The following is a 25,441-nucleotide window of genomic DNA, read 5'->3' on the forward strand; positions in this document are numbered from 1 at the left end:
TACAATCCTTTTAATGTATTGTTGGATGTGGTTTGCTAGCATTTTGTTGTAGATTTTTGCATTGATGTTCATCAGTGAAATTGGCCTGTAGTTTTCTTTTTGTGTGGTCTCTTTGTCTGGTTTTGGTATCAGGGTGATGGTGCCCTCATAGAATGAGTTTGGGATATCTCTTCCTCTGCAATTATTTGAAATAGTTTCAGAAGGATAGGAGTTAGCTCCTCTCTAAATGTTTGATAGAATTCGCCTGTGAAGCCATCTGGTCCTGAACTTTTGTTTGTTGGAAGTTTTTTAATCACAGTTTCAATTTCAGTTCTTGTGATAGGTTCATTCATCTTTTCTATTTCATCTTGGTTTAGTCTTGGAAGATTGTACTTTTCTAAGAATTTGTCCATTTCTTCTAGGTTTTCCATTTTATTGGCATATAGTTGCATATAGTAGTCTCTTATGATCCTTTGTATTTCTGTGATGTCCATTGTTACTTCTCCTTTTTCATTTCTAATTTTATTGATTTGAGTCCTCTCTCTTTTGCTTGATAAGTCTGGCTAGGGGTTTATCAATTTTGTTGATCTTTTCAAAGAGCCAGCTTTTCATTTCATTGATCTTTTCTATGGTTTTCTTTGTTTCTATTTCATTGATTTCTGCTCTGATCTTTATGATTTCTTTCCTTCTACTAACTTTAAGTCTTGTCTGTTCTTCTCTCTCGAGCTGCTTTAGATGTAAAATTTGGTTGTTTATTTGAGCTTTTTCTTGTTTCCTGAGGTGGGCTTGTATTGCTATAAACTTTCCTCTTAGAATGGCTTTTGCTGCATCCCATAGGTTTTGGAGAGTCGTATATTCATTGTCATTTGATGCTAGGTATTTTTTAATTTCCTCTTTGATTTCTTCAGTGATCCATTGGTTGTTTAATAGCATGTTGTTTAGTGTCCACGTGTTTGTGTTTTTTGCAGTTTTTTTCTTGTTGTTGATTTCCAGTCATATAGCCTTGTGGTCGGAAAAGATGCTTGATATGATTTCAATTTTCTTAAAGTTACCAAGGTTGACTTTGTAGCCCAGGATATGATCAATGTTAGAGAATGTTCCATGTGCACTTGAGAAAAATGTGTATTCTGTTGCTTTTGGGTGGAATGTCCTATAAATATCCATGAAATCCATCTGGTTTAATGCATCATTCAGGGCCTGTGTTTCCTTATTGATTTTCTATCTGGTTGATCTGTCCATTGCTGTAAGTGGGGTGTCAAAGTCCCCCACTATTATTGTGTTATTGTCAATTTCTCCTTTTAAGGTTGTTAGCAGTTGCCTTACATATTGTGGTGAACCTATGTTTGTGGGTAGATATTTAAAATTGTTATATCTTCTTCTTGGATTGATCCTTTGATCATTATGTAATGTCCTTCCTTGTCCCTTAAAATAGTCATTTTAAAGTCTATTTTGTCTGATACGAATATTGCTACTCCAGCTTTCTTTTGTTCCCCATTTGCATGAAATATTTTCTTCCATCCTCTCACTTTCAATTTGTATGTGTCCCTAGAAGTGAAGTGGGTCTCTTGAAGACAGCATATATATGGGTCTTGTTTTTGTATCCATTCAGCCAGTCTATGTCTTTTGGTTGGGGCGTTTAGTCCATTAACATTTAAGGTAATTATTGATATGTATGTTCTTATTGCCATTTTATTAATTACATTGGATTTGCTTTTGCTGCTCTTTTTTCTTTCCTTCTTCTCTTGTTCTTTTCTGCCTATAGAAGTTCCTTTAGTATTTGTTGTAAGGCTGGTTTAGTGTTGCTGAATTCTCTCAGCTTTTGCTTATCTGTGAAGGTTTTGATTTCTCCTTCAAATTTGAATGAGAGCCTTGCTGGCTAATGTAATCTTGGTTGGAGGTTTTTTCCTTTCATCATGTTAAGTATATCATGCCACTCCCTTCTGGCCTGCAGAGTTTCTGTTGAAAAATCTGCCAATAACCTTATTGGGGTTCCCTCGTATGTTATTTGTTTCTTTTCCCTAGCTGCTTTCAAGATTTTCTCTTTGTCTTTAATTTTGGTCAGTTTGACTAATATGTGTCTCAGGGTGTTCCTCCTTGGGTTTATTTTATATGGTACTCATTGTGCTTCCTGGATTTGAGTGAGTGATTCCTTCCCCATGTTAGGGAAGTTTTCTGCCATTATCTCTTGGAATACTTTTTCTGTCTCCTTCGCTCTCTCTTCTCCTTCTGGCACCCCTATAATACGGATGTTGGTGCATTTAACGTTGCCCAGAGTTCTCTGAGACTCTCTTCATTTCTTTTCAGTCTTTTTTCTCTTTTCTGTTCCATATCCATAATTTCCACTAATCTGTCCTCCACCTCGCTTATTCGTTCTTCTGCCTCTTGTATTCTGCTGTTAGCTGCTTCTAGTGAATTTTTTATTTCAGTGATTGTATTTTGCATCTCTTCTTGTTTAAGTTTTATATCTTGTATCTCTTTGCTCAGTGTTTCCTTTAAGTTATCCATCTTTGCCTCCAGTTTATTTCCAATGTCTTGCTTCATCTTCAGCATCAACAGTCTAAAGTCTTTTTCCTGGAGGCTGAGAATCTTCTCCTCGCTTAGCTGGTTTTCTGGGGTTTTTCCTTTTTCCCTCATCTGAATTATAGTTCTCTGTATTTTCATTTTTATAGGTTTTTGGTGTGGTGACATTTTTACAGAGAGTAGAATTGAAGCCTCTCTTACTTCTGATGTCTGCCCCCCTTGTGGCTGAAGTCAGTGTGGGGGCTTGCTGTAGGTTTCCTGATGGGGGAGGCTGATGCCTGCCACTGGTAGGTGGAGCTGATTCTAATCCCTCTGTTGGGTGGGGCTTAGTCTCTGCATGGGATTAGAGGCAGCTGTGTGCCTGAGGGGTCTTTAGGTAGCCTGTTTACTGAGGGGCAGGGCTGTGATCCCACCTGGATTGTTGTTTGCTCTGGGGCCTCTCAGCACTGACTGATGGGTGGGGCCAGATTCTCCCAAAATGGCCACCTCCAGAGAAAGGCACAGCTGCTGAATATTCCCGAGAGCTTTGCTTTCAATGTCCTTCCCTCACAACAAGCCACCTTCACCCCTGTTTTCCCAGGATGTCCTCCAAGTACTGCAGTCAGGTTTGACTCAGATTCCCATGGAGACTTTGCTTTGACTTGGGACCCAGTGCACTTGAAAGTCTGTGTGCGCCTTTTAAGAATGGGGTCTCCATTTCCCCCAGTCCCATGGAGCTCCTGCTCACAAGCCCCACTGGCCATCAATGCCAGATACTCTGGGGCTCTTTCTCCCCGTGCCAGATTCCCCACACGTGAGAGTTTGATGTGGAGCTCAGAACTCTCAGTACTGTAGGTGAGTCTCTGTGAGCTAGTTAGTTTCCAGTCTGTGGAGCTTCCTACCTGGGAGGTATGGGGTTGTTTATATCGTGAAATTGCCCCTCCTACCTCTTTTTGTGTCCTCCTCTTTTTCTTCTGGAGTAGGATATCTTTTTTAAGGTTTCTGGTCCATTTGGGTGAAGATTGCTCAGTCTTTAGTTGTGAATTTTGTTGTTTTTAAGAGAGAAGCTGAGCTCCAGTCCTTCTATTCCACCATCTTAATCTCATGGTTCAATTAATTTTCACAAAATGAACACATCTGGTTCTCTGATAAAGAAAGGGCAGAATTCCTATCATGGATCAACAGGTTAAGGACCTGACATTGCCTCTGTGAGGATGTTGGTTTGATCCCTGGCCTTGCTCAGTGGGTTAAGGATCCAGTGTTGCCACAAGCTGCAGCTTAGGTCACAGATGGTGCTTGGATTCATTGTTGCTGGAGTGTGGTGTAGGCTCCAATTCGACCCCTAGCCTGGGAACTTCCATAAGTCACAGGTGCGGCCATGGAAAGAAAGAAAGAAAGGAAGAAAGAAAGAAAGAAAGAAAGAAAGAAAGAAAGAAAGAAAGAAAGAAAGAAAGAAAGAAAGAAAGAAAAGACAAGGAAGAAAGAAAAGACAAGGAAGAAAGAAAAGACAAGGAAGAAAGAAAAGACAAGGAAGAAAGAAAAGACAAGGAAGGAAGGAAGGAAGAAATGAAAGACAGAAAGAGAGCCCTATCAGCTGTCCTGAAAGCCCCCTGTGCCAGCCTCCTCTCCAAAGATAACTGCCAACCCCATAGAGGACTGTTGAGTACTTTATAGAAAAAAAAAATCATACAGTATAGGTTATTTTTTTGTCTTGCTTCTTTTACTCAATATTGTATTTGTGACACTTATGTTGTATGTATCAGTGGTTTCCTCATTCTCTTTGCTGCATAGTATCCATCATAAAAATATTTCCCAGTGCATTTACTCATTCCAGTACTTATGGACATTTGGACTCTCAGGTTTTTATATTATGAACTATACTGCCATGAACTTGTCATTTCCTTTGATGCATGTGTATGCATTTCTTTGAAGTATGTATTTAGGAGTACAACTGCTATATTGATATGAGATCTTTAAGCTTTGGTAGACATTCCCAAACAAATTTCCCAAGTGGTCATATCAGTTTATATTGCCACCAATAGTGGATGAAAGTTCTAGTTGTTCCACACATTCAACAACACTCGATGTCTTGTTTTTCTGATGCGTTCATGGTGAATTTCACTGTGATTTTAACCTTACTGTGAATATGCATTTATGCCCTTGATAAGTAATGAAATGGCCAAGCACCTTTTCATATATTAATTGTCCATTTGGGTATCTTCTTTTGTGTAATGCTTGTTAAAGTTTATACCTATTTTTAAAATTTAGGTTGATAACTCTTTTTCCAATTGATTCAGTTTTCATATTGTACATGCAACTCCTTTGTTCTTTCTATATATGCAAATATCTTGCCCCATCTCTACATGTCTTACTCTTTTCTTGGTGTCTTTTTTTTTTTTTTTTTTTTTTCTATTTCTTGGGCCGCTCCTGCGGCATATGGAGGTTCCCAGGTTAGGGGTCCAATCGGAGCTGTAGCCACCGGCCTACGCCAGAGCCACAGCAATGCGGGATCCGAGCCGCGTCTGCAACCGACACCGCAGCTCACTGCACCGCCAGATCCTTAACCCACTGAGCAAGGGCAGGGACCGAACCCGCCACCTCATGGTTCCTAGTCGGATTCGTTAACCACTGCACCACGACAGGAACTCCCTCTTGGTATCTCTTGACACAGGAATTCTTAATTTAATGTGGTTCGATTTAGGATCTTTTCCCTTTTGGTTGGTCCTAGTTCAGAAATCTTTGTTCCAAACCCATGAAGATGTCTTCTGTTCCCTTACATTGCCTTCTAGAAGATTCATTGCTTTACTTTTCACATTTAGATGAATAACCAAAATATTTAATTTTGTAATTCATGAAAGGTAAATGTCTAGGCTTATTTCTTTCCATATTAATAAACAAATGAGCTATGATCTTTTACTTACCAAAAAAAAAAAAAATTCCATCCCTTTCCTATCATTCTCTAGTGCCACTTTTATAAATCAAGTATCCAAACATGACTGGTTTTAGTATTATGGTAGTTCTGGGCTCATAGATGAGTCATATAGAATTATTATTAGTTATTTCTTAAATGTTTGGTAGAATTCACCAGTATTCTGGATCTAAACTTTGAGGAGTTTCCCCCATCAGGAAGTTTTCTAACTGCATTTTTAAATTTCTTTGATAGATACAGGACTGTTCAGGTTATCTCTCTCTTCTTGAGTGAGTTCTGGTAATTTGTGTCTTTCAGGAATTTTTCTATTTCATATAACTTGCATTTATTGGCAACTTTTACTTTTGTTAATCTTTTCTATTGTTTTCCTATTATCTATTTCATTATTTGTATTCTAACATTTATTATTTCCTTCCCTCTGCTAACTTTGGACTTAGTTTATTCTTCTTCTAGTTCCTTGAGGTATAAAGTTCGGTTGTTATTTGAGTTTTTTTGTTTGTTTGTTTGTTTGTTTGTGTCTTTTTAGGGCCACACCTGAGGCATATGGGAGTTCCCAGGCTACAGTTCAAACTAGAGCTGCAGCTGCCGGCCTGTAGCTGTAGATGGAATCCAAGCCACGTCTGTGAACTATATCACAGCTCATGACAATGCTGGATCCTTAACCCACTGAGCAAGGCCAGGGATCAAACCTGTGTCCTTATGGATACTAGTTGGGTTCATTAACTACTGAGTCATGATGGGAACTCCCTATCTTTTTTCTTGAAGTATGTATTTATTACTAAAAACTTCCCTTCTAGAACTACTTGTGTTGAATCCTATAAATTTTGGAATGATGTTTACATTTTCATTTGTCTCAGAATATTTTTAAATTTCCTTTTTGATTTCTTCTTTGATCCATTTGTTGCTTAGGACAGTGTTGTTTAATTTTCATGTTTTTGTTAATGTTTTAGCTTTCCTCTTGCTATGGTTTCTAGTTTCATATAATTGTTGTTGGTGAAAATACTTGATGTAATTTATTTTTGAATTTATTGAGATTTGTTTTGTGAGCTAACATATGATCTGTCATAGAACATATTCTGTATGTGCTTGAGAAGAACATGTATTCAGCTGTTGTTGGATGAAATGCCCTATATATGTCTATTGGGTTCATTTGATCTACAGTATTGCTCCAATGTGCTGTTTCCTTACTGATTCTCTGGATGGTTTATCCATTGTTGAGAGTGGAGTATTAAAGTCCTCTACTGTTATTATATTGCTGTTTTTCCTCTCCTTTTAGTTCTGTTAAATTTTTTCCTTATACACTTATGTGCTCTGATGTTAGATGTATAAATATTTGCAATTGTTGTATCTTCTTGATGAATATACATCTCTAACATTATATAATAACCTTCTTTGTCTCTTTGATGATTTTTAACTTAGTCTATTTTGTCTGATATAGGTAAAGTTACCTTGCTTCCTTTTGGCTACTATTTGCTTAAAATGCCTTTTTTTATATTTTCATTCTCAGTCTGTGTGTCTAAATCTCTTGTAGGCAGCATATTGATGGGTCATTGTTGTTGTTGCTGTTTTATCCATTCAACCATTCTGTCTTTTGACTGAAGAATTTAATCCATGTAATTATTGACAGATAAAGACTTACTATTGCCATTTTGTTAATTGTTCTCTGTCTGTAGATTCTCTTTTTTTGCTTCTCCTCTTATTGTCTTCCTTTGTGGTTTGATGACTTTTTGCAGTGGCATGCTTTGATTACTTTATCATAATCTTTGTGTATTTACTACAGGTATTTCCTTTGTGGTAACAACAAGGTTTACATAAAATATCTTATAACATCTTATTTTAAGCTGATGCTTTCTGTCTCTGTGAATTTAACTCATATAAGTGGAATCATAGAGTATTTGTCCTTTTGTGTCTGGTTTATCTCACCAGCATGTCTTCAAGGTTTATCCATGTTACTGTATGTATCAGAATTTTATTCCTTTTAAAACCTGAATAATATTCTATTGTATGTATATATTATATTTTGTTTATCCTTTCTGTCCATAGATAGGCATTTGGGTTGCTTCCACCTATTAGCTATTGTGAATGATGCTACAACACACATTGATGTAAAAATATCTGTTAATGTCCCTGCTTTTAATTCTTTTTTGTATATACCTGGAAGTGGAATTGCTGGATCATATGGTTATTCTATATTTATTTTTTTGAAAACCCAAACATGCTATTTTCCACAGAAGATGCACCATTTTCTATTCCCACAAGGAATGCACATGGGTTCCAATTTCTTCATTGTAGACAACACTTGTCAGTTTGGGTTGTTTTGTTTATTTGTTCATTTGTTTGTTATAATAGCCATCCTAATGGGTGTGAAGTGGTGTTGCATTTCGGTTTTGATTTGCATTTTCCTAATGATCAGTGATGTTGAGCATGTTTTCACATGCTAATTGGCCATTTATATTTCTTCTATGGAGAAATGTCTATTCATGTCCTTTGCCTGTCTTTGAATTGAGTGGTTTAGGGTTTTTCAGTTCTTGTTGAGGGGAAATTTATTTTATATAAGATAAATTGATACAATATTGTCAGGATATATTTTCTGATACCCTATTGCCAAAAATGTTTTTGAAATAATTAGCAGTACATATGTCTTACAAATAACCTTGTCTAAAAAATATAAAGAACTCCTACAATTCAAAAAGAAGACCAACAGCCCAATTTGAAAGGGGTTAAGATTTAAACAGATGTTTCACAAAAGAATATCTACAAATGGCCTATATACAAATGCAAAGTTGCTCAACATCACTAATCATCAGGGAACTGAAAATTAAACTCATGAATATGATTATACACCCTAGAATAGCTAATATTTAAAAATCATAATAATACTAAAATTTAGTGAGGATGCAAAGCAACTAGAACTCATATACACTTTTACTGGGTGTATAAAATGGTGCAACTAATTTGGAAAAACATTTTGGCAGCTTCTTAAAAAGTAGAAAATGAATTTACCATATAACCCATAATTTCACATCTAGGTAGCTACTCAAGAGAAATGAACCACATGTCCATGCAAAGATCTATACATAAATGTCCACAGCAGCTTTATCCATAAGAGCCAAAAGGTGGAAACAACCTAAATGTACATGGATATACTGTGATATAGTCATAAAATAGGGTATACTCAGCAGTAAAGGGAGCAAACCACTGATACATGCAAGATGGATGAATCTCAAAAATGTGATGCTATGTGAAAGGAGTCAGATACAGAAGAGTACATACTATATAACTGGATTTAAATCAAATTCTAAAACAGACAAAACTAATCTTTTGTGGTAGAGTCAATCTGGGGTTGCCAAGGGAGGGATTGGAATGCAAAGGGAAACAAAGGAACTTCTGGGGTGATATAACTATTCTATCTCTTGACTGTGGTGATGGTCATTCCACAGATATATGCATGTATCAAAATTCACTTAAATGTATATTTAAAATAGGAACATTTTATGATATGCAAATGGCACATCAATAAAGTTGGGGATTTTTTCAAAGTAATTTCTCTTAGTAACTAAGGGACTATGACAATAAGTTTCCAAACCACTATGATATACTTGGATCTAACCTAAGTATGACAAATTAACACCTTATACTGAGAAAGGCATTTCAATACCTAGCTTCCTTTATTCCTAAACTGAAATAATTTCTCATAATACTATTAGAAATAATTACATTTAGTCTTTCTCTTTCAGCTTTTCTGAGTATGTCACTACATTTCAAACAAATAGAGTGAAGAATAGAATAATGTAAATTTTAAATGTTTGGGTTAGCAGACATCAAAATTCATCTTATTACTTATAATATTCCCTAAGTAAATGGAAGAAAGCATTTCAAAATTACTTCCTTTATATTTCAAATATATTCTGTTATGTTGAATGGGCCTTTAAATATAAAATCAAGCACAAGGAAAGTTCCAAGAGTGTCATTCTGTGTCTGCTACTGAGTTGTTATACAAAATTGCCTACAATGTTTTTCATTTTCAAAGCTCATGAAATTGTACAAGTTCCGTTTGCAATTTTGCCTGGGTAAAATATCTGAGCCCAATGAGGGCTTTTTTAAATTATAAAAAATTCATGGAAAATTAATTATTTAAAATAACATATAACATTTCAATAATACAGAAGAAAAAGGACAACCCAACAATAAAAATATACTCTTGTATTCTAAAGATTAGCCTCAACGGATTAGATATTATTACCATCTTATGAAAATAAATCTTATCATTGCCTTAGACGTATCCTGAGTAGAATGCTATACCTGAGGGTATCAACTCTTAGGATTTGAGATTTTAACACAAAAAAAAATCTGTTTCCTTGAGTTTTCATGACAAAAAAGCATTCTTTTTTTTCTTTTTCTTTTTTATAGCCTCACCCATAGCATATGGAAGTTCCTGGTCCAGGGATGGAATCTAAGCCACAGCTGCAACCTACACCGCAACTGTGGCAATGCCAAATCCTTTAGCCCACTGCACCAGACCTGAGCCACTGCAATTGGATTCTTGACCCAATGCACCATAGTGGGAACTCACAGCATTCTTGCTAAAAGGAGCAGATTACAGAAAGGGCGGGAGAAGTAGAAAGTCCAGAGAAAAACCTCACCCAGAATGTTAGGTTTCAGGAGTATGTTCTAGTGACCTAGTGACATTTATCTACAGAAATGTGACTTCCATAGTGTCTGCAGAGAGCTAGAAAATTATTACACACATTGCACTGAGCCATTTTACTGAGATAAGGTCAACCCCTAAAACTATGAAGGACCATCAATTTGATCAGAAATCTATGATTTTTTTTTTTTTTTTTTTTTTGTCTTTTTGTCTTTTTGCCTTTTCTAGAGCCGCTCCCGCGGCATATGGAGTTCCCATGCTAGGGGTCTAATCGGAGCCGTAGCCACCGGCCTACGCCAGAGCCACAGCAACGCGGGATCTGAGCCGCGTCTGCAACCTACACCGCAGCTCACTGCACCGCCAGATCCCTAAGCCACTGAGCGAGGCCAGGGATCGAACCCGCAACTTCATCGTTCCTAGTCAGATTCGTTAACCACTGCGCCACAACGGGAACTCCAGAAATCTGTGATTTTTAATTTTTGAGAAAAGAGTTTTTCTCTTTTTCAAGTTATAGCACAGGATCTATTGACAACCAAACTCTTCTAGCCACCCAGAGGAATGTTATCTCTAACATTTTGACTATCTGGTTTTGAATTTTATATATAATCAGGAAACTATGGGCTTGTCGTCCCTCAAAGCTCTTCCACTGCAACAGCATGATTTACTGGATAGTCATTTACCGTATTCCACATCTTCAAAGACCAGATCCCCTTTATTTCTCTATCCCAAAGTGCTTTTTAGAAATTTTCATTACAGCAATATGAATTAATGCCAGTTGTTACTCCAGGAGAGATCAAACTGAAACCTCCACAGAAGTCCAATTAACAGGAATCTCACAGGAAGTGATAGATACTGTGACATGCTCTTCAGTGACTAACGGACTATGCTCTCATTTAAGAAAAAAAAAATGGCAGCAAAATTGAGCAAGCCCTCAGGGCATAAAACAGACTGCAAAAATAAATACAAAGAGAGTAAATAACAAATTTTAAAATATATAATCAATAAGGATGGGTGAATGTGGCAGCATTTTGAGATAAAACTGCATTTTAAACTATTTTTAAAATGTTTCCCATTTGGCAGAACCCCAAATGGGCTTTGCCAAGCACTTTTTCTTCTTAATTTTTAAGTACGTATGTATTTCAAGGAAAATTTAATCCATATGTTCCTCTCTCATTTACACAATTTATCAAAATGTTGCTTTGAATGAGCCATTTAATGTCTAAGAAAGCTGAAGAGCACTTCTTTCCACCCCCAATACAGGTTTTTAGGGTTTTTTCCTTCCTGAATTAGATATGTTTTTGGTAGTACATAGAGAGCTAATTGAAAAATATTCAATTCTGTTTTAAAATTCAGAATCAAACGAAGTCTGAGAAAATTCAAAATAGAAAAAAATACATTCCCCTATAGTATGCTATTTTCAAGTTTCTAAATCCTTTTATTCACATGGTTCCTATCAATCAAAGAATGTTAGAATTAAAAGATACCTTAGAAATGATGTTTGTTTCTCTCACTTTAAAAACTAGGAAACTGAGTCCCTGAGAAGTTGAAGAATCTGCCAAAATCACAAAACTAATTAGTGGCAGAGCCAAGACATGTGTCTTCCCATTAGTGACTTCTTTGGTTTTTCTGGTTTTAATTAGGATTTTATTTATAACATATAGATGTGTCGGCATAATACTAGATTATAAAAAAATAAAAAAGTGAAGCTCATTTCTGCATGAAGTGTGCCTGCCTGCTTTCAACAGACCAACTCCTGGGCAATGGATAGGCTAGAAATCAAAAGTTCAACCTCTGAAAAAAAAAGTTCATCCTCTGGTGTTGCTATTGAAAATGTCAATGGCCCAATTCACCATGTGATGGTAACTGTATCTTTCTTTACCATCCCCACAAAGTTAATAAAAATTAAGTCCAGGTACACTCTCAGTGCTCACCAGGAAGATGCTACAGGAAAACAAGACAATTATGCTTTACCTGATAAGGATATTTCTTTGTCTCTTTTTCCTCCTCTTCCTTATTCTCCCCCAAAAGGGGATTGATTATTATGGGCTACACTGGGATCTAGTGATGAGGATACTGTGCAGTCTGGAGAGTCTTAGTATCAACATCAGTCCATGGGATAGGATTAGGGTACCCCTTTGGTTTAGCCTCTATAATTAGTGTTTTCAGTCACCCCAGTTTCTTTAGGCAAAGAAAAAGGCACAGATGAGTAAAAAACTGCTATCCCTGGGTAAATAAGAGAAGGGAACAAAAGACTATTGGAGCTTCCACTTGTCATGTCAGGAGGCAGTCATAAGCTCCAGACCACAAATCACAATTAAAAGAACCTCATAAGATTCTGTAAACTTGTAACTTATCAGTGTTCATATCGTGTTGCTCTCTGTTGTTTTGTAGCAGAAATTCCCAGCAAAACCCTATTTCTTTTTATTTTTTAATTTTTTCCATTATAGCTGGTTTACAGTGTTTTGTCAATTTTTCACTATACAGCATGGTGACCCAGTTACACATACATGTATACACTCTCTTTTCTCACTGGATTAGGAAGATGTGGTATATATATATATATATATATATATATATATATATATATATATATAATGGAATACTACTCAGCCATAAAAAGAACAACATTATGCCATTTGCAGCATCATGGATGGAACTAGAGACTCTCATACTGAGTGAAGTAAGTCAGAAAGAGAAAGACAAATACCATATGATATCACTTATATCTGGAATCTAATATAGGGCACAAATGAATGTTTCCACAGAAAAGAAAATCATGGACTTGGAGAACAGATTTGTGGATGCCAAGGGGGAGGGGGAGAGAGTGGGAAAGATTGGGAACTTAGGGTTAATAAAAACCCTATTTCTTTTAATGTGATGAGAGGCAGATAATATGTGTGTGTATTTTGGGAGTAACAAAGAACTGAGAGACCTTTTATGGAGGGAGGAATTAAAATCATATAGTATAGAACAGCTCAACCACTTACTAATTGTTTAACCTTGAGAACATTACTTAACTTTCCATTGTCTGTTTCCTCATCTATAAAATGGAAATAATAATAGGATTTACTTCATAATTTAGTAAAACAATACATGTAAAGAATTTAGGACAGTGTTTGCATATAACAGAAATTCAATAAAATAAATGTGGTTGCACTATCATATTTTTTACACTGAAATAGGAAACAGGCTGAATTCCTAGGACTGTGGCAAACAGAAAAAGAAAACACAGGGAGATGATTTAGGACTAAAAGGAGCTCTAAGCAATCAAAAGCTATTATAGGTTGACTGAACTGGGACTCTAAACCTGACTACATACTAAAAGTGAAATACAAGGACAGTGATGCCACTATGGTAAGTGCTCATATCATTGGTACATGTGACTTTTGAAAGATTATAACCCTACCTTCTTCCATCATGACCTTCAGCTGTCAAAAACAACAGTGTATTCAGGAGTTCCCGTCAGGGCTCAGCGGATACAAATCTGACAAGCATCCATGAGGATGCAGGTTTGATCCCTGGCCTTATTCAATGGGATAAGGATCCAGCGTTGCCATGAGCTGTGGTGTAGGTCACAGATACAGCTCAGATCTGGCATTGCTGTGGCTGTAGTGTAGGCCAGCAGCTACAGCTCCGATTCGACCCCTAGCCAGGGAATCTCCATATGCCATGGGTGTGGCCCTAAAAAGACAAAAACAAAAACAAAAAAAACCAGTGTATTCAAAGACTGGACAGCCATTGGAACCCAATGCCAAACACTCATTAGTCTCCCCAGATCTCTTGATTTAAGAAATGGTTACTTTGGCAATGACCTTAGACATAACAGCTTTGAGGCTTAAATGAGGTAGATTTTTGAGTTGCTTTTTCTTGGTGAAGTTTTTCTCCTTTGATTGCATGTAATTAGATTGGTTATCTCAGATGGTAGATGGATTGGAAAGCACACTGGCTTGAGAAGTGGGATGAGTTGATTACAGGCTTGGTTTTGTCTTAAGTGTCACTCTGAAGACAACATCCTTTTCCTAGAGGTTGTTGTCTATGTATAAACAAGGTTGGATCTGATAATCATAAATAGCCCTACCTACTGGTCTGACATTTTGTGAACCTCTAATGGTGTAATTATAAAATAGTGAGATTGGTTTTCCTGGCCATGATTACCCTATCATCAGATTTATATAGCATCTTTCTTTGCTATATATTCTATTCTGAATAATTGAGAAAACAGGAATGCGGTGAGTCCAATATGCTTTTGAGTTGGATCTGGGTTCAAATGTGGACTTTTTCACTTTATCAGTGGCTCAATATTGGACAAATTAATTTCTCTGAGTATAACTTTGCTCAGTTATGAAATATAGCTCACATTACCTATTTCATAGAGTTGTTCAAAGATTAAATGAAAAAACTTAAGTCATGTGTCTGCCTCCTAATAGGTACTCAGTAGAAGGGAGATATTATTATAGTGTCAAGAATGGATACAAACATCTCAAAGAAGGTCTTGCATCTAAGAGAGTGTCAAATGGCATAATGATGTTCCCCAAACTCAAAAGATTATTATTATTTTTTTATCATGTGCTACAATATTATCAGTGGAGACCATAGAGGAAGCAATGTGATAGTGTTTATTAAATGAATTAATGAAGCCACTCCCTTCGGCCAGGACTCTTGTGTTTTGCTGAATACTGTCACAATTTGTAAGAGAATTACATCACATACTTGATTCTTGAATTCATAGTACCAGACATTTGGGCCTAACTGACATAAACATATACTATATTGATTAGTAAAGTATTAGCGAAGTATTTTATATTTTAATAATAAAAATATTTTTAAGTTTGCTTCTGATTGATAGGTCTGAAATGGCTGGAAAAATTAATTTTTTCATTAGTGGGAAGGGGTACATGGAAATATGACTAAAGAAGCTAATTCTAGGCTGTGTAGAGCAATAGTAAACAAATGCCCTCTAACCAAAAGAGCTTCACAGTAGAAACTTCTCCTCTGATACAAAGGAACATTGATGATACAACCTGGGAGGTAACTTCCGGCTTGGTCAAGGCCTATCTTGAAGGATTGCTTGACCTTCAGAAGAGGGGGTCTGTTTGCTGAGATCTACCTTCTGAGAAAAGAGGCAAGGCAGGACCACTGCATTCAAACTTTCGGTGGACAAAGTCAAGAACCAAGAGACTAGGGGTTACCCTGTCAGCTCTGATATTCCCCATGGTTATTTTTGTGGCTCCAGTCAGCTTCCCATGACGATTCCCAATAAAATCTCTAAAAGAATCCCTAAAAATAATGAGCATTCTGGAGTAGTGGTGGGAAATTGCTTTGCACTCTGCAGCCAGATTGAATGTGGTGGGGTGGGTGGGGGAGATTACAAAGGATGGAGGGAAGCAACTGCGGAAGAATGGAGGAAGCAGGCTGAGTCCCAGAGGCCTCTGTGAGGAAGAAAGGAGAAGATCTGGGCTGACAGCAGGGGATCCCAGACATGGTATGGGATCAAGCAAGGAAACTGCTGTCTCAGTTTCTAACAAGTCAAGTTTTTTTTTTCTCCAAGCTTATGATGGTCTACTTCAAGATCTATATTATAGTAGGTAATAATTCTTTATTACAACTTTTCTAAAGTGCCTTCTGAAAGAATTTATTCTCTGGGTTTGGGGAGTGCTGAGAAGACCAGTTCACTAAGAAATAAATTCAACCTGATTACTTATCCAAACTTCCTGAATGGACAATATATGAATTTATCTCCAAGTTGAGAATGAACAGAGCATTGTCTTACCAAATGTCATCATTTTCTGCCTTTGAGAAGGGACTAGAAAGACTTGTGTTGAATTGATTCAGAGTATTTTAGGTAGGTATTCAGCTGAAATTTGGGGGTCAAAGCAAAAGAGAAGAAAAAGAAATAAATAAAGACAAAATTTGTGAGCTTTGGGAAACAAGTGGTGTGGGGAGAAAGCTAATTTTCAAAGGTCTTCCTGCTCCCTATGGCTACTCCCTTCTAGGACCTTTCCGCCTCTTTTCATTTCAGTTTTGAGTTAGGAATACTGGAACTGATCACTTTTCAGCCTCAATAAGTCCTTGCTAATTATTTTAACATTTCAGGTTCAGGAAACCCAAACCCAGTGTTTGTTAAGTGCTCCTTGCCTTGATTTGTATGCCCTCTTATATTTCAAGGAAAGTTGGGTCCATGTGTTTCTGATTCATTTTTACTTAACTCATCAAGACATTGTTTCATGAAGGCCATTTGATGTCCAAAGTTTCTGCTGAACCTTTTGTTTGTTAAATCATAAAGCCAGTGGAGTAATATGCTGCTTATGACAAAAGAACAGAATTAGGAGACTCAGGAACTAACTATCCTACCTGTATCCCTGCCATGGTTTCATACAATGATGCATCTCTTTTCTAGATATCTGTGTTATCTCCATAGAGATAACAAAGTTTTAGGTGAAGTTCAGAGAATGTTATAATAAAACATAATTCTGGAGAGTCTATTAAGAGTAAGACCTGTTATAAAGCAATAGCAAAACAGCTCTAGAGTTGAAAGAATGAGTTTTTGCCTGGTTTTGAGGCTATTAAAGTAGTTTCCCAAGTATCACAACTCAAAGGTAAAATTTCAAAGGGTGATTAGACAAAACATTGTTTCCACCGGAAAGCATAACCCTTACATGGATTTATGCACTGGGAGAGCACTGGTTTCCTTTTTGAGCTAACAGTCACACCACGAATCTGTTGAAATTTGCCGAAAGATAAGGGGTAGATGTTTGCCATAGAGAGAACTTGCTGTTTTTAACCCAAAGGAAGAGATTCTCCTAATATTTTATTTTGGAGCACGGAATACTGATCAAATTTCCTCTAAAGATATTTCCTCTGTGATGACAAATTGGGCAGACATCAACAATGAAAAAATTTTTTTTTTTTGTTCTTAGTTCTAGCTTTCCATTGAGTTCATCATCCTGCAGTCACTTGCTGTCCTTCTGGGTTATCAGGAAACACCCTGATCATCTGGCACACCTCCAGAGGGCATAATGGGATTCAAAACTCAATTTTGACTGGAGTCAAGAGCAGAAATCAGGGAAGTTCTACCAAAATGAAGAGGGAGTTGAGAAACCCTGTTCAAGATGGTTAACAGAATGTGCCTCTCTAGCTTTGTGCCTCAGTGAGGCATCTAGATGAGGAGAGTGGCCATGAGCTGAGAGATAATAAAAAATTAGCTTTTTTAATGCAAACCACTTGTTTCCCAAGTACATGCACTTTGCATTTACTTACTTATTCGCTCTCAATCACTTGATCCCCGAGCTATGGCCTGGTATCAGGCAAAGGGCCCAGTCAAACACGCATAATCACCACCTGGAACAGACTGAGATACACAGAGGGTCACTCGACAGGTAGACCCGCCTTTTCTCAGCAGCCCAGGAAGTGGAGTAGTTGGACTGGGCATCGTCAGACATACCATGGGTGTGCTGCAGGAGAAAGCCCCGGTCTCTCTTCCGTTCTTTTTATAGGGTTCTCATGAAAGAAGCCTTGTGATAAGGGGGCATGTTGGGAGATAACACTCTAAATTTGGTTACCAGCTGCTTGGGGGAAGTAGATACCAGTGCCGGGTCTGCCAGCTTCCCAACATCCCTAGGAGACTTGACAGCAAGTTGAGACCAGTTACTGACCCTCCTGCTGTGGTGATAGGGGGAACTGATTTTAGCTGCTTTCTGCCAGGCAATCTAGAGACATTCAATGGATAAGCCTTTCTGTCTCTCCACAACTGGCAAGGCTCTTGAGACCCATTTTGGAGAGTACCTACTACTTGGCCAGGGAGTGGGATGAGGAAATTAGGGAAGACAGAGCATCTGATTTTGAGCCTCGGTAAAAAATAAAACAAACAAATAAACAAAATTAAGGGCCGACCTTATAAAGGTTCAGAGTATAGTGAATGATGTCTGAAAACAAATACTGACCATACAACATGGAAAATGATCTTTGAGAGGTGGGTGCACAGTGGCGACAGCGTAAATGAGGTAGTGATCAGCTCTGATGGCAGGAGGGAGGGCTCTGGGCAACACCTATCCAAAGAGTCTGTGCTCATGAAGGGATGGTAGTCTGTGGGTCCAGGTTGAGGGAAGGGCATTCCAGGCAGAGAAAAACACACCTAATTAGGCAGGAATCCTAATAACAACCAAGTCAAAGAAAGTCTAAAGGAAATAGGCACATCCACCTCTGCGCCTACCCCATTTTATATATTCTGGAGGAGTCAAAGCTTTTTTTCTGTCTTTTTTTTTTTTTTTTTTTTTTTTGGCTTTTTAGGGCTGCACCCATGGCATATGGAAGTTCCCAGGCTAGGAGTCAAATCTGAGCTACAAACTGCTGGCTTACACCACAGCCACGGCAATGCGGGATCTGAGCCTACACCTCAACTCATGGCAATGCCGGATCCTTAACCCACTGAGCGAGGCCAGGGATAGAACCCACATTCTCATGGATCCTAGTTGGGTTCGTTAACCACTGAGCCACAAAGCGAACTTTGGGAAGAGTCAAATCTTGAGAGGTTAAGTCTAACAAGTGAATGGCAGTTTCCCCAAGTTCCACAAAGAGCTAAGCACAGCCAGGTCCATTTTGAAAGTGAAAGATTTACTAGAACTCTCCAAAATCACAGACTGCTGTCTCCTAGCTTGAGTGGCCTGGTTGATATCCTATTCCAACTGATCGCTGAGCTGTGGCAATATTAGCTAAACTGCCCTGGTTAGTTGGCTTTTCTATCTGTTTTGGCCAGGAGTTGTTTCTGTCCCATCTAGAGTACCCAACAAACCAAGCACCTCTTATATATTAAAAGGAACAAAGAACTCCCTTCTGGTCAGGTCGAAGAACATAAGTCCTATAATCAAACTCAAAGCTCTAAAAATAAGAGCTTCCTTCTTTTTTTTAAGGTTTATTATATTTGTATATAGTTGTTCCTGCTTCAGAATCTTAGATGCTTAATTAACACTGGTGAGGTCACACTGCCCCCTCCCAGAGCCATACCCTCTGATGTTCTAGTTATAGAAAAGCTGATAAATTATCTCTTTTCAAGGCTTACGTGGCTTTGCTCTAAAAAACTACATTTTGTTTGCATCAAGATGCCAGTGCACTCTAGTCATCTGCTAATCAACTTCCAGAGTCACTTGGTAGCCCCTTTCCCTCTCTATAGCTTTTTCCCTAGGCAGGCAGTGAATGAATGGGCAGTTTTGGTAGCTCTGAAAGCCTTCAAGTTTTGAATTTCCATAGTCATAGCTCTCAAGCTGGCACAAGAAGGCCCCTGTTTTAGCTTTATCTGGGAGAAATATGAGAAATGGGAATAAAATTTAGAAGCACATACATAGATGTATCACAGGTAAATCTCAACATGTTTTGAAAAGCATGATGCACTTAAATGGGTGAATCTGACTGAGATAAGAATTGAGCAGGAGGGTGTGTTTGTAGCCTATTGTTGTATAGCAAACCACCCCAAAACTTGGCCTTGAAAAATAATAACCACTTATTGTCTTTCATATTTCTGTGAGTCAGGAATTTGGGAGTGGCTCGATTGGGCAGTTTATGTTCTCATGAGGTTACAGGTAAATGGCGTCTGGGACTGGGGTCATTTGGAAGGCTTTTTCATTCATATGCCTGGTGCCCCAGCTGGGAAGACTCAAACAGCTGGTGGCTACACATAGGTGGTGTTTCTAATTTGTTCCTTGAGTCATGGCAGCTTTAGGGTATCTGGACTTCTTCTGTGGCAACTCAGGCCCCCAAAGGCACATCTCCCAAGATACAGAGTCGGGCAGAAGCTATATCGCTGCTCCCAACCTAGCTGCAGAAGTGTCATAGGATTGCTTCTTCCTCATCTTATCTGGCAGACTAGAGTCATTAAGCCTGGCCTATGTTTAAGGGGAGGACAATTAATCGCCACTTTTTTCCTGTGGAAATGTCAAAGGATTTGCAGATCTGTTTTAAAACAATCACAAAGGAAGTCAGGAAGAGGGGAATGTCAACTGGAAATAAAAGATAAATAGCAAAGTATAAAAGCCAATTACCATTTCTTTAAAATTCGTCATGAATTGAATTCAGACCTCTAAAAACTTCTCATTTCTACCTTTTATCTAGTTTCCAATTTTTTGTTTCATATTTTGGTCTTTCTTAATGACATCATTTTTCCTTTTAATTTAATTGATCAAATTCTAATTTGATCTATTCTATTCAAAATAGAATTTGGTCAATTAAATTAGTTAAATTTTATCTATTCAATTCTATTTGGACTAAATGCTATGCATGTGCTTAACAATTGGGATACAGAAGCAAATATATAAAGTCCATGCTTTCAAGGAGTTCACAGTCAAAATTACAATTCCCTGTGACAACTGCAACATTAGAAGCATAAACAAGGCATAGAGATGGAATAGATATGGGAAAGAAAAATAACCTGATATAATCATACCATATATTTTCATTCTACTTCACAGATTTGAAAAATGAGACTTTCAATTGCACCTGTTTTAAATGTGCCATAAGCTACATTGTTAGTATGAATTTGGAAAGTATTCCCTAAGGTAGTTCTTTAGTGCTGAAGCCAGACAGATTTTCTGAAGTTAAAACACAAAGACCTAAGCATAGGGTCCTCATCTAGGGATAAATTAGTGAGATGTCATTTGGTCCACCCCCACAAATAGATCACAGCCCAGCCCAAATCTATGGAAATCTATCCTACTGTTTTCAAGACAGTGCTAATAGGAAGAGCTCTCACATTGCCTGTGGTAAAAGACACTTACTATGCTGCAGGAGGTCCTGATGTGCCTTCAGGTATGAAAAGCCAAAGGGAAAGCATGGGCAGAGAGAGGAGGGCACAGGACAGCATTTCAGGACGGCTGCAGCCAGAGGCTGGAAGAAGGAATGACGTGCCTAAGGATACAAAAGACTGGTAGTGAAAGAGCTGGGCAAGTAGAGAGGAAAAAAGAATCAAGGCAGTACAATGTCATGACAGCCCAAGAGAGAAGACTTTCCATAAGGAGAAGGGAGACAACCGTACAAATAAACCACATGGGTCAAAAAGCGTGAAGGCTGAGATTGGCCCTATGGCACTACTGGGATTGCATCCAACTCAGTGCAATTCAGCAGCCATACATTTGAACCTCCATTGTGTTTCTGGCAGCTTGAAGTGGCTCCACATTCACCACCAAAGAGATTTAACTCCTTAGCTCAATATTCATTGCTTTCCAATATCACTTAGCCTGGTATATTAACTATAATGATATGTACACTGATTATGCTAAAATAAATCTTATGCCTAAATTTTTCTTTCTTTCTTGCTATCAGGCAAAGAGGTCCAAAGAGGTTAATTCAAGGATTCACTCTTGGTAGGGATGTGTTTTAGGAACAATGTTTAGATAAAAATTTCAGGCAGAATTCAGGAAAAAAAATCACCTGTCTGGTTAAAAAAGATCAGCTGAGACAGTAAGGAGCTGATTTCTCAGAACTCTTAATTGTATTAAAGTTTATCAGAATATTGCTTAAGCATTTATCAGGAATCCGAATTTCTTTCCAGAAGAAACTTGGTTGTGAACTGTCCCATACACAAAAACCATTTTATTTCAGACCAAGTTTAGGACAATTTTCTCTCCCATCTATTTACCCTTCCTTATGAACACTTCATGCTTTCTCAACATGTTTTGTGCCTGCATGAGCACACACACCCCTACAACCCCTGCCACATCTTGTTGCTTCAGGCAAAGATCAACTGTTCGCTCCTCCTAATAATGTTTTCTTTCTAAACTACAGTTCTTTTACTGTAGCTCTCTTTTTATTGTTGTTTGTACTCATATTTCCTATTTTAACTATAATAAAGTGTATCTTTTCCTCTGCATATACTCATTAATATTCAATGAATGTGGACAAATAAGTAGTGTGTATAACTAAATCCATAGTATATGTTCTGTTTCGTAAAGCAGTCTTCAATATATCGCAATTCAAGGAAATATTTCACAATCTCAATTAATTATTGCATTAGATTATAGTCAATGGTGGATCATTGAAAACTCGAAAACAAACAAACAAACAAAAAAACAACCAACAGTGCTTTAAACAAGACACAAGTTAATTTCTTCCCCTATAAAGACAAACTGGAAATCAGCAGTCCAGAGCTGGCATAGTGAGTCCACGGTGCTTCTTTCTTGTGGCTTCATCCTCCTCCTTGTGTGGCTTCTTCCTTGTGGTTCAAGACGAATGCTTGATTTTCAGCCATTACTTCCTTATTCCTGACAGCAGGAATGGGAGAATGGCATTCCCCTTCTTTGTAAGGACTCATCTCAGAATTTGCATACAAAATTGTCAAAATGGTCACTGATAAGCCAAGGCACATCTGATTAGATCCCATTAGCTATAACTTAGTTATATATAGCATTGGTACTGAGGGAAACAGGAATGTACACCATTTAAAAAACACGGGCTCTACTACTTAAGGAAGGAGAAGGAATAACTATTGAGGGAGAGCTAGAAGTCTCTCCTGTAGCCTATTCTAATGCTTACCAGACATAACTGGTCCTATTTTTTTTTTCATTGAATTATAGTTGATTTACAATGTTGTGTCAGTTTCAGGTGTATAGCAAAGTGCTTAAGTTATATACATACATACAGATGTACACATATATATACTTTTTCAGATTATTTTCCATCAAAGGTTATTACAAGATATTGAATATAGTTCCCTGTGCTGCACCGTAGGTCCTTGTTAGTTATCTATTTTATATATAGTATGTGTATCTGCAAATCCCAAACTCTTAATTTATCCCTCCCCCCTTCTCCTTTGGTAACCATAAACTTGTTTTCTATGTCTGTGAGTCTATTTCTGTTTTGTAAGTTCATTTGTGTCACTGTTTTAGATTCCACATACAAGCCATATCATATGATACTTGTCTCCCTCCATCTGACTTACTTCACTTAGTGTGAATCTCTAGGTCTGTCCATGTTGCTGCAAATGGTATTCGTTCATTCTTTTTGATGGCTGAGTAATATTACATTGTATATCTATTTCACTGGTTAATTTAACTTGTTTTTCCATACTCTAGCATATTTATTTCTCTTGGATTTTCAGTAAATACTAAAAGACTCCATTTTTTAATGTAGCAAAATATCAACTCCAGGCTCTGGGAGAATACATATTACATTTCATAAATGTATGTCATATATGTGTGTGAATACATAAAATATACATTACAGATAATAAAAATGTTGAGGACCACTTTTCTACAAAACGCATGGTTCCCAGCTTTTTAGAGCATGCACCACAATCAATAAATTTTAACCCCTGTTATATATTTATATGTATCTATTAACATGTTTTATAAATTACTATTATATATTATAAATATCCACAAAGATGAAAATTGACGAGACAAACAATGAATATAAATTAAAGTTCTAATATTTTCTACCTTCACACCTATGGACTTTTTTAGGCAAACACTCATCCAACACATGTTAAATATCTTTACATGCTCCTTAGCTATGACAGACATCATCATTTCAATTGAGAATTAAGCTGGAATCTTAAAAAAGGCTAGGACAAAATGCTAACAATATAAGTTGTTATATTGCTATATCCCACATGGAAAAGAAATAACAATTGTTGAAACTCCCACATTTTGGGTTTGACAAACAAATTAAGAGTCTCGACAAAATGTCTGCATTGAAAAACCTATTTGGGCTTTTTCACAACATAGTTGAATTTGCTAAAGAGTTCAATGTCTTCTTGTTTATGAAGTTTTAATTTTACTACTATTGGGTTACTCAGATGGAATAAACAAGGAACACTGCTGTTCTGCTCATTGTGGTCATGAATTACAGGGCCCTGGAGAAGCATGTTGAGGTCCTTTGGAGTCTTGATTTCAATGCACTCTGGGTGTACTATGTATTCTTCTATACTGTGTGTATGTAGACATTAAAGCTTTTCAAACGAAGTTATAGCTGAAGTTGCCGAACCAGTCATGTTGCATTTCCCTGAGGGCAAAACCCAAAACTGACAGCTCTCACTTTGTGTTACAGAATAAAAGTGAACAGTCAGGACCAAGCAGATCCCTGCTACAAAGCTACTCACTGATATCAATTACTTAGCCTAATTATCTCGACAAAGTTTCCTGCTCATTTAAATCTTTCATTTTCTGGAAACATTAAAGCAGGAGAGAGTGATCATGTCACCATGGAACTGCTATTATCTAAGATGTAGACTGTTGATCAGAGTCAGGCATGTACCCACTGCCTTGAGAACAACAACAAAAATTTTGAAAAACCGTTTAGAGAAAGTTCAAATATGGCTTTATAAAGAGAGACTGGGAAAGAGAACAAGGCTTAAGAGAGATGAGGGTTCTAAAAATGAAATTCTGACCACATTATTATGAGTAAATATGAAGATAAAGATGTCAGTAAGACTGCCCAGAAATTACGATGAGTTGAAATTTTGAAAGAATACATTTATAAATGCAAAGAAGGTTGCGTAACCAAGGACACAAACTGTGAAATGTATAAGAAAATTGTCAGAATCGTCAATGTGCTGATAAGCCAAAGCTTACAAAAGTGACAAAGGCAATAAAACCTATCATTTCAACTCTGTTTAGATCACAGATGTGAACAAGAAAGTAAAATGTACAGTACTGGAGATGAGAGAAGTACTTCAATCAAGGAAAATTATCTTAAAAATTTATGAAGTCCAGCATGGGTTAAAAGAGTACACAAATTTCTTGAAAGAATGGGCTGCTTAAATGAATCCTACACTCCATCTCCAGAGGACTTGCACCCTAGGACTTTCAGGTAATGTGGGGGTCACCATAGAATCAAGGAGACCCTGAGATATGTCAGGAGACTGAAATAACAAAGTCCTTGGATTTTCAGAAAGTGGGCAATATGAGATTTGGGAGCAGAATCTAGAAACAGTAAGTAGATGTGATATTTTTATCTTGCAAAATTCCAGAAAGGACGATTAAACAAGCGATCTGTTGACCTTACAAAACAAAATGCTGATCAATAGGCTCTAGTGTGTACTCATATTCAAAATCCACTCCAAGTAGGCTTCATTTTCTCCCTGTCTATTTTTCTTTTTTGTTTTTCAGCCACACTTAAGGCATATGGAAGTTCCTGGACCAGGGATCGAATCTAGCAGCCGCAGAGACAACACTGGATTTTTAACCCTTTGCACCACAGCTGGAACACCTTCATTCCCTCTTTAGTAAGGTAAATAGATGGGCAGGTAATAGACATATCTCATCAACATGGCAGAGAGGAACTCTTCCTATAAGATAGTTTCAATAAATACCAAAACAAGAAGCAGCCTTTACAAGTATGCCACAGGGCATAATTTTCTAATTCAGAAAAAAAATAATATTTTCTAATTATACAAGCAATTT

At 37.3% G+C, this 25,441-nt stretch overlaps 1 protein-coding gene across 7 annotated transcripts in view; it reads right to left on the bottom strand.

Annotated features, from left to right (window-relative positions):
• The window catches only part of FTCDNL1 (formiminotransferase cyclodeaminase N-terminal like), a 387,434-nt gene that overhangs the window by 170,662 nt on the left and 191,331 nt on the right, over positions 1-25,441 (bottom strand). For 2 of the 7 annotated variants that reach the window (XR_014830080.1, XR_014830077.1), the window contains one exon: positions 17,313-17,403. The exons of 4 other annotated variants lie outside the window; for them this stretch is intronic. The gene's annotated coding sequence lies outside the window, so the exon portion shown is untranslated. Of the gene's footprint in view, positions 1-2,594; positions 3,624-17,312; positions 17,404-25,441 lie in introns of those variants that run through there. One more of the 7 variants, XR_014830081.1, reaches the window with a different exon arrangement.

The sequence above is a fragment of the Sus scrofa genome, chromosome 15 (assembly GCF_054392235.1).
Source record: "Sus scrofa isolate SSC_HxYL_T2T_F1_AM1 chromosome 15, Sscrofa_HxYL_maternal_Yorkshire_Landrace_v2.0, whole genome shotgun sequence".
Classification (NCBI taxonomy): Eukaryota; Metazoa; Chordata; class Mammalia; order Artiodactyla; family Suidae; genus Sus; species Sus scrofa.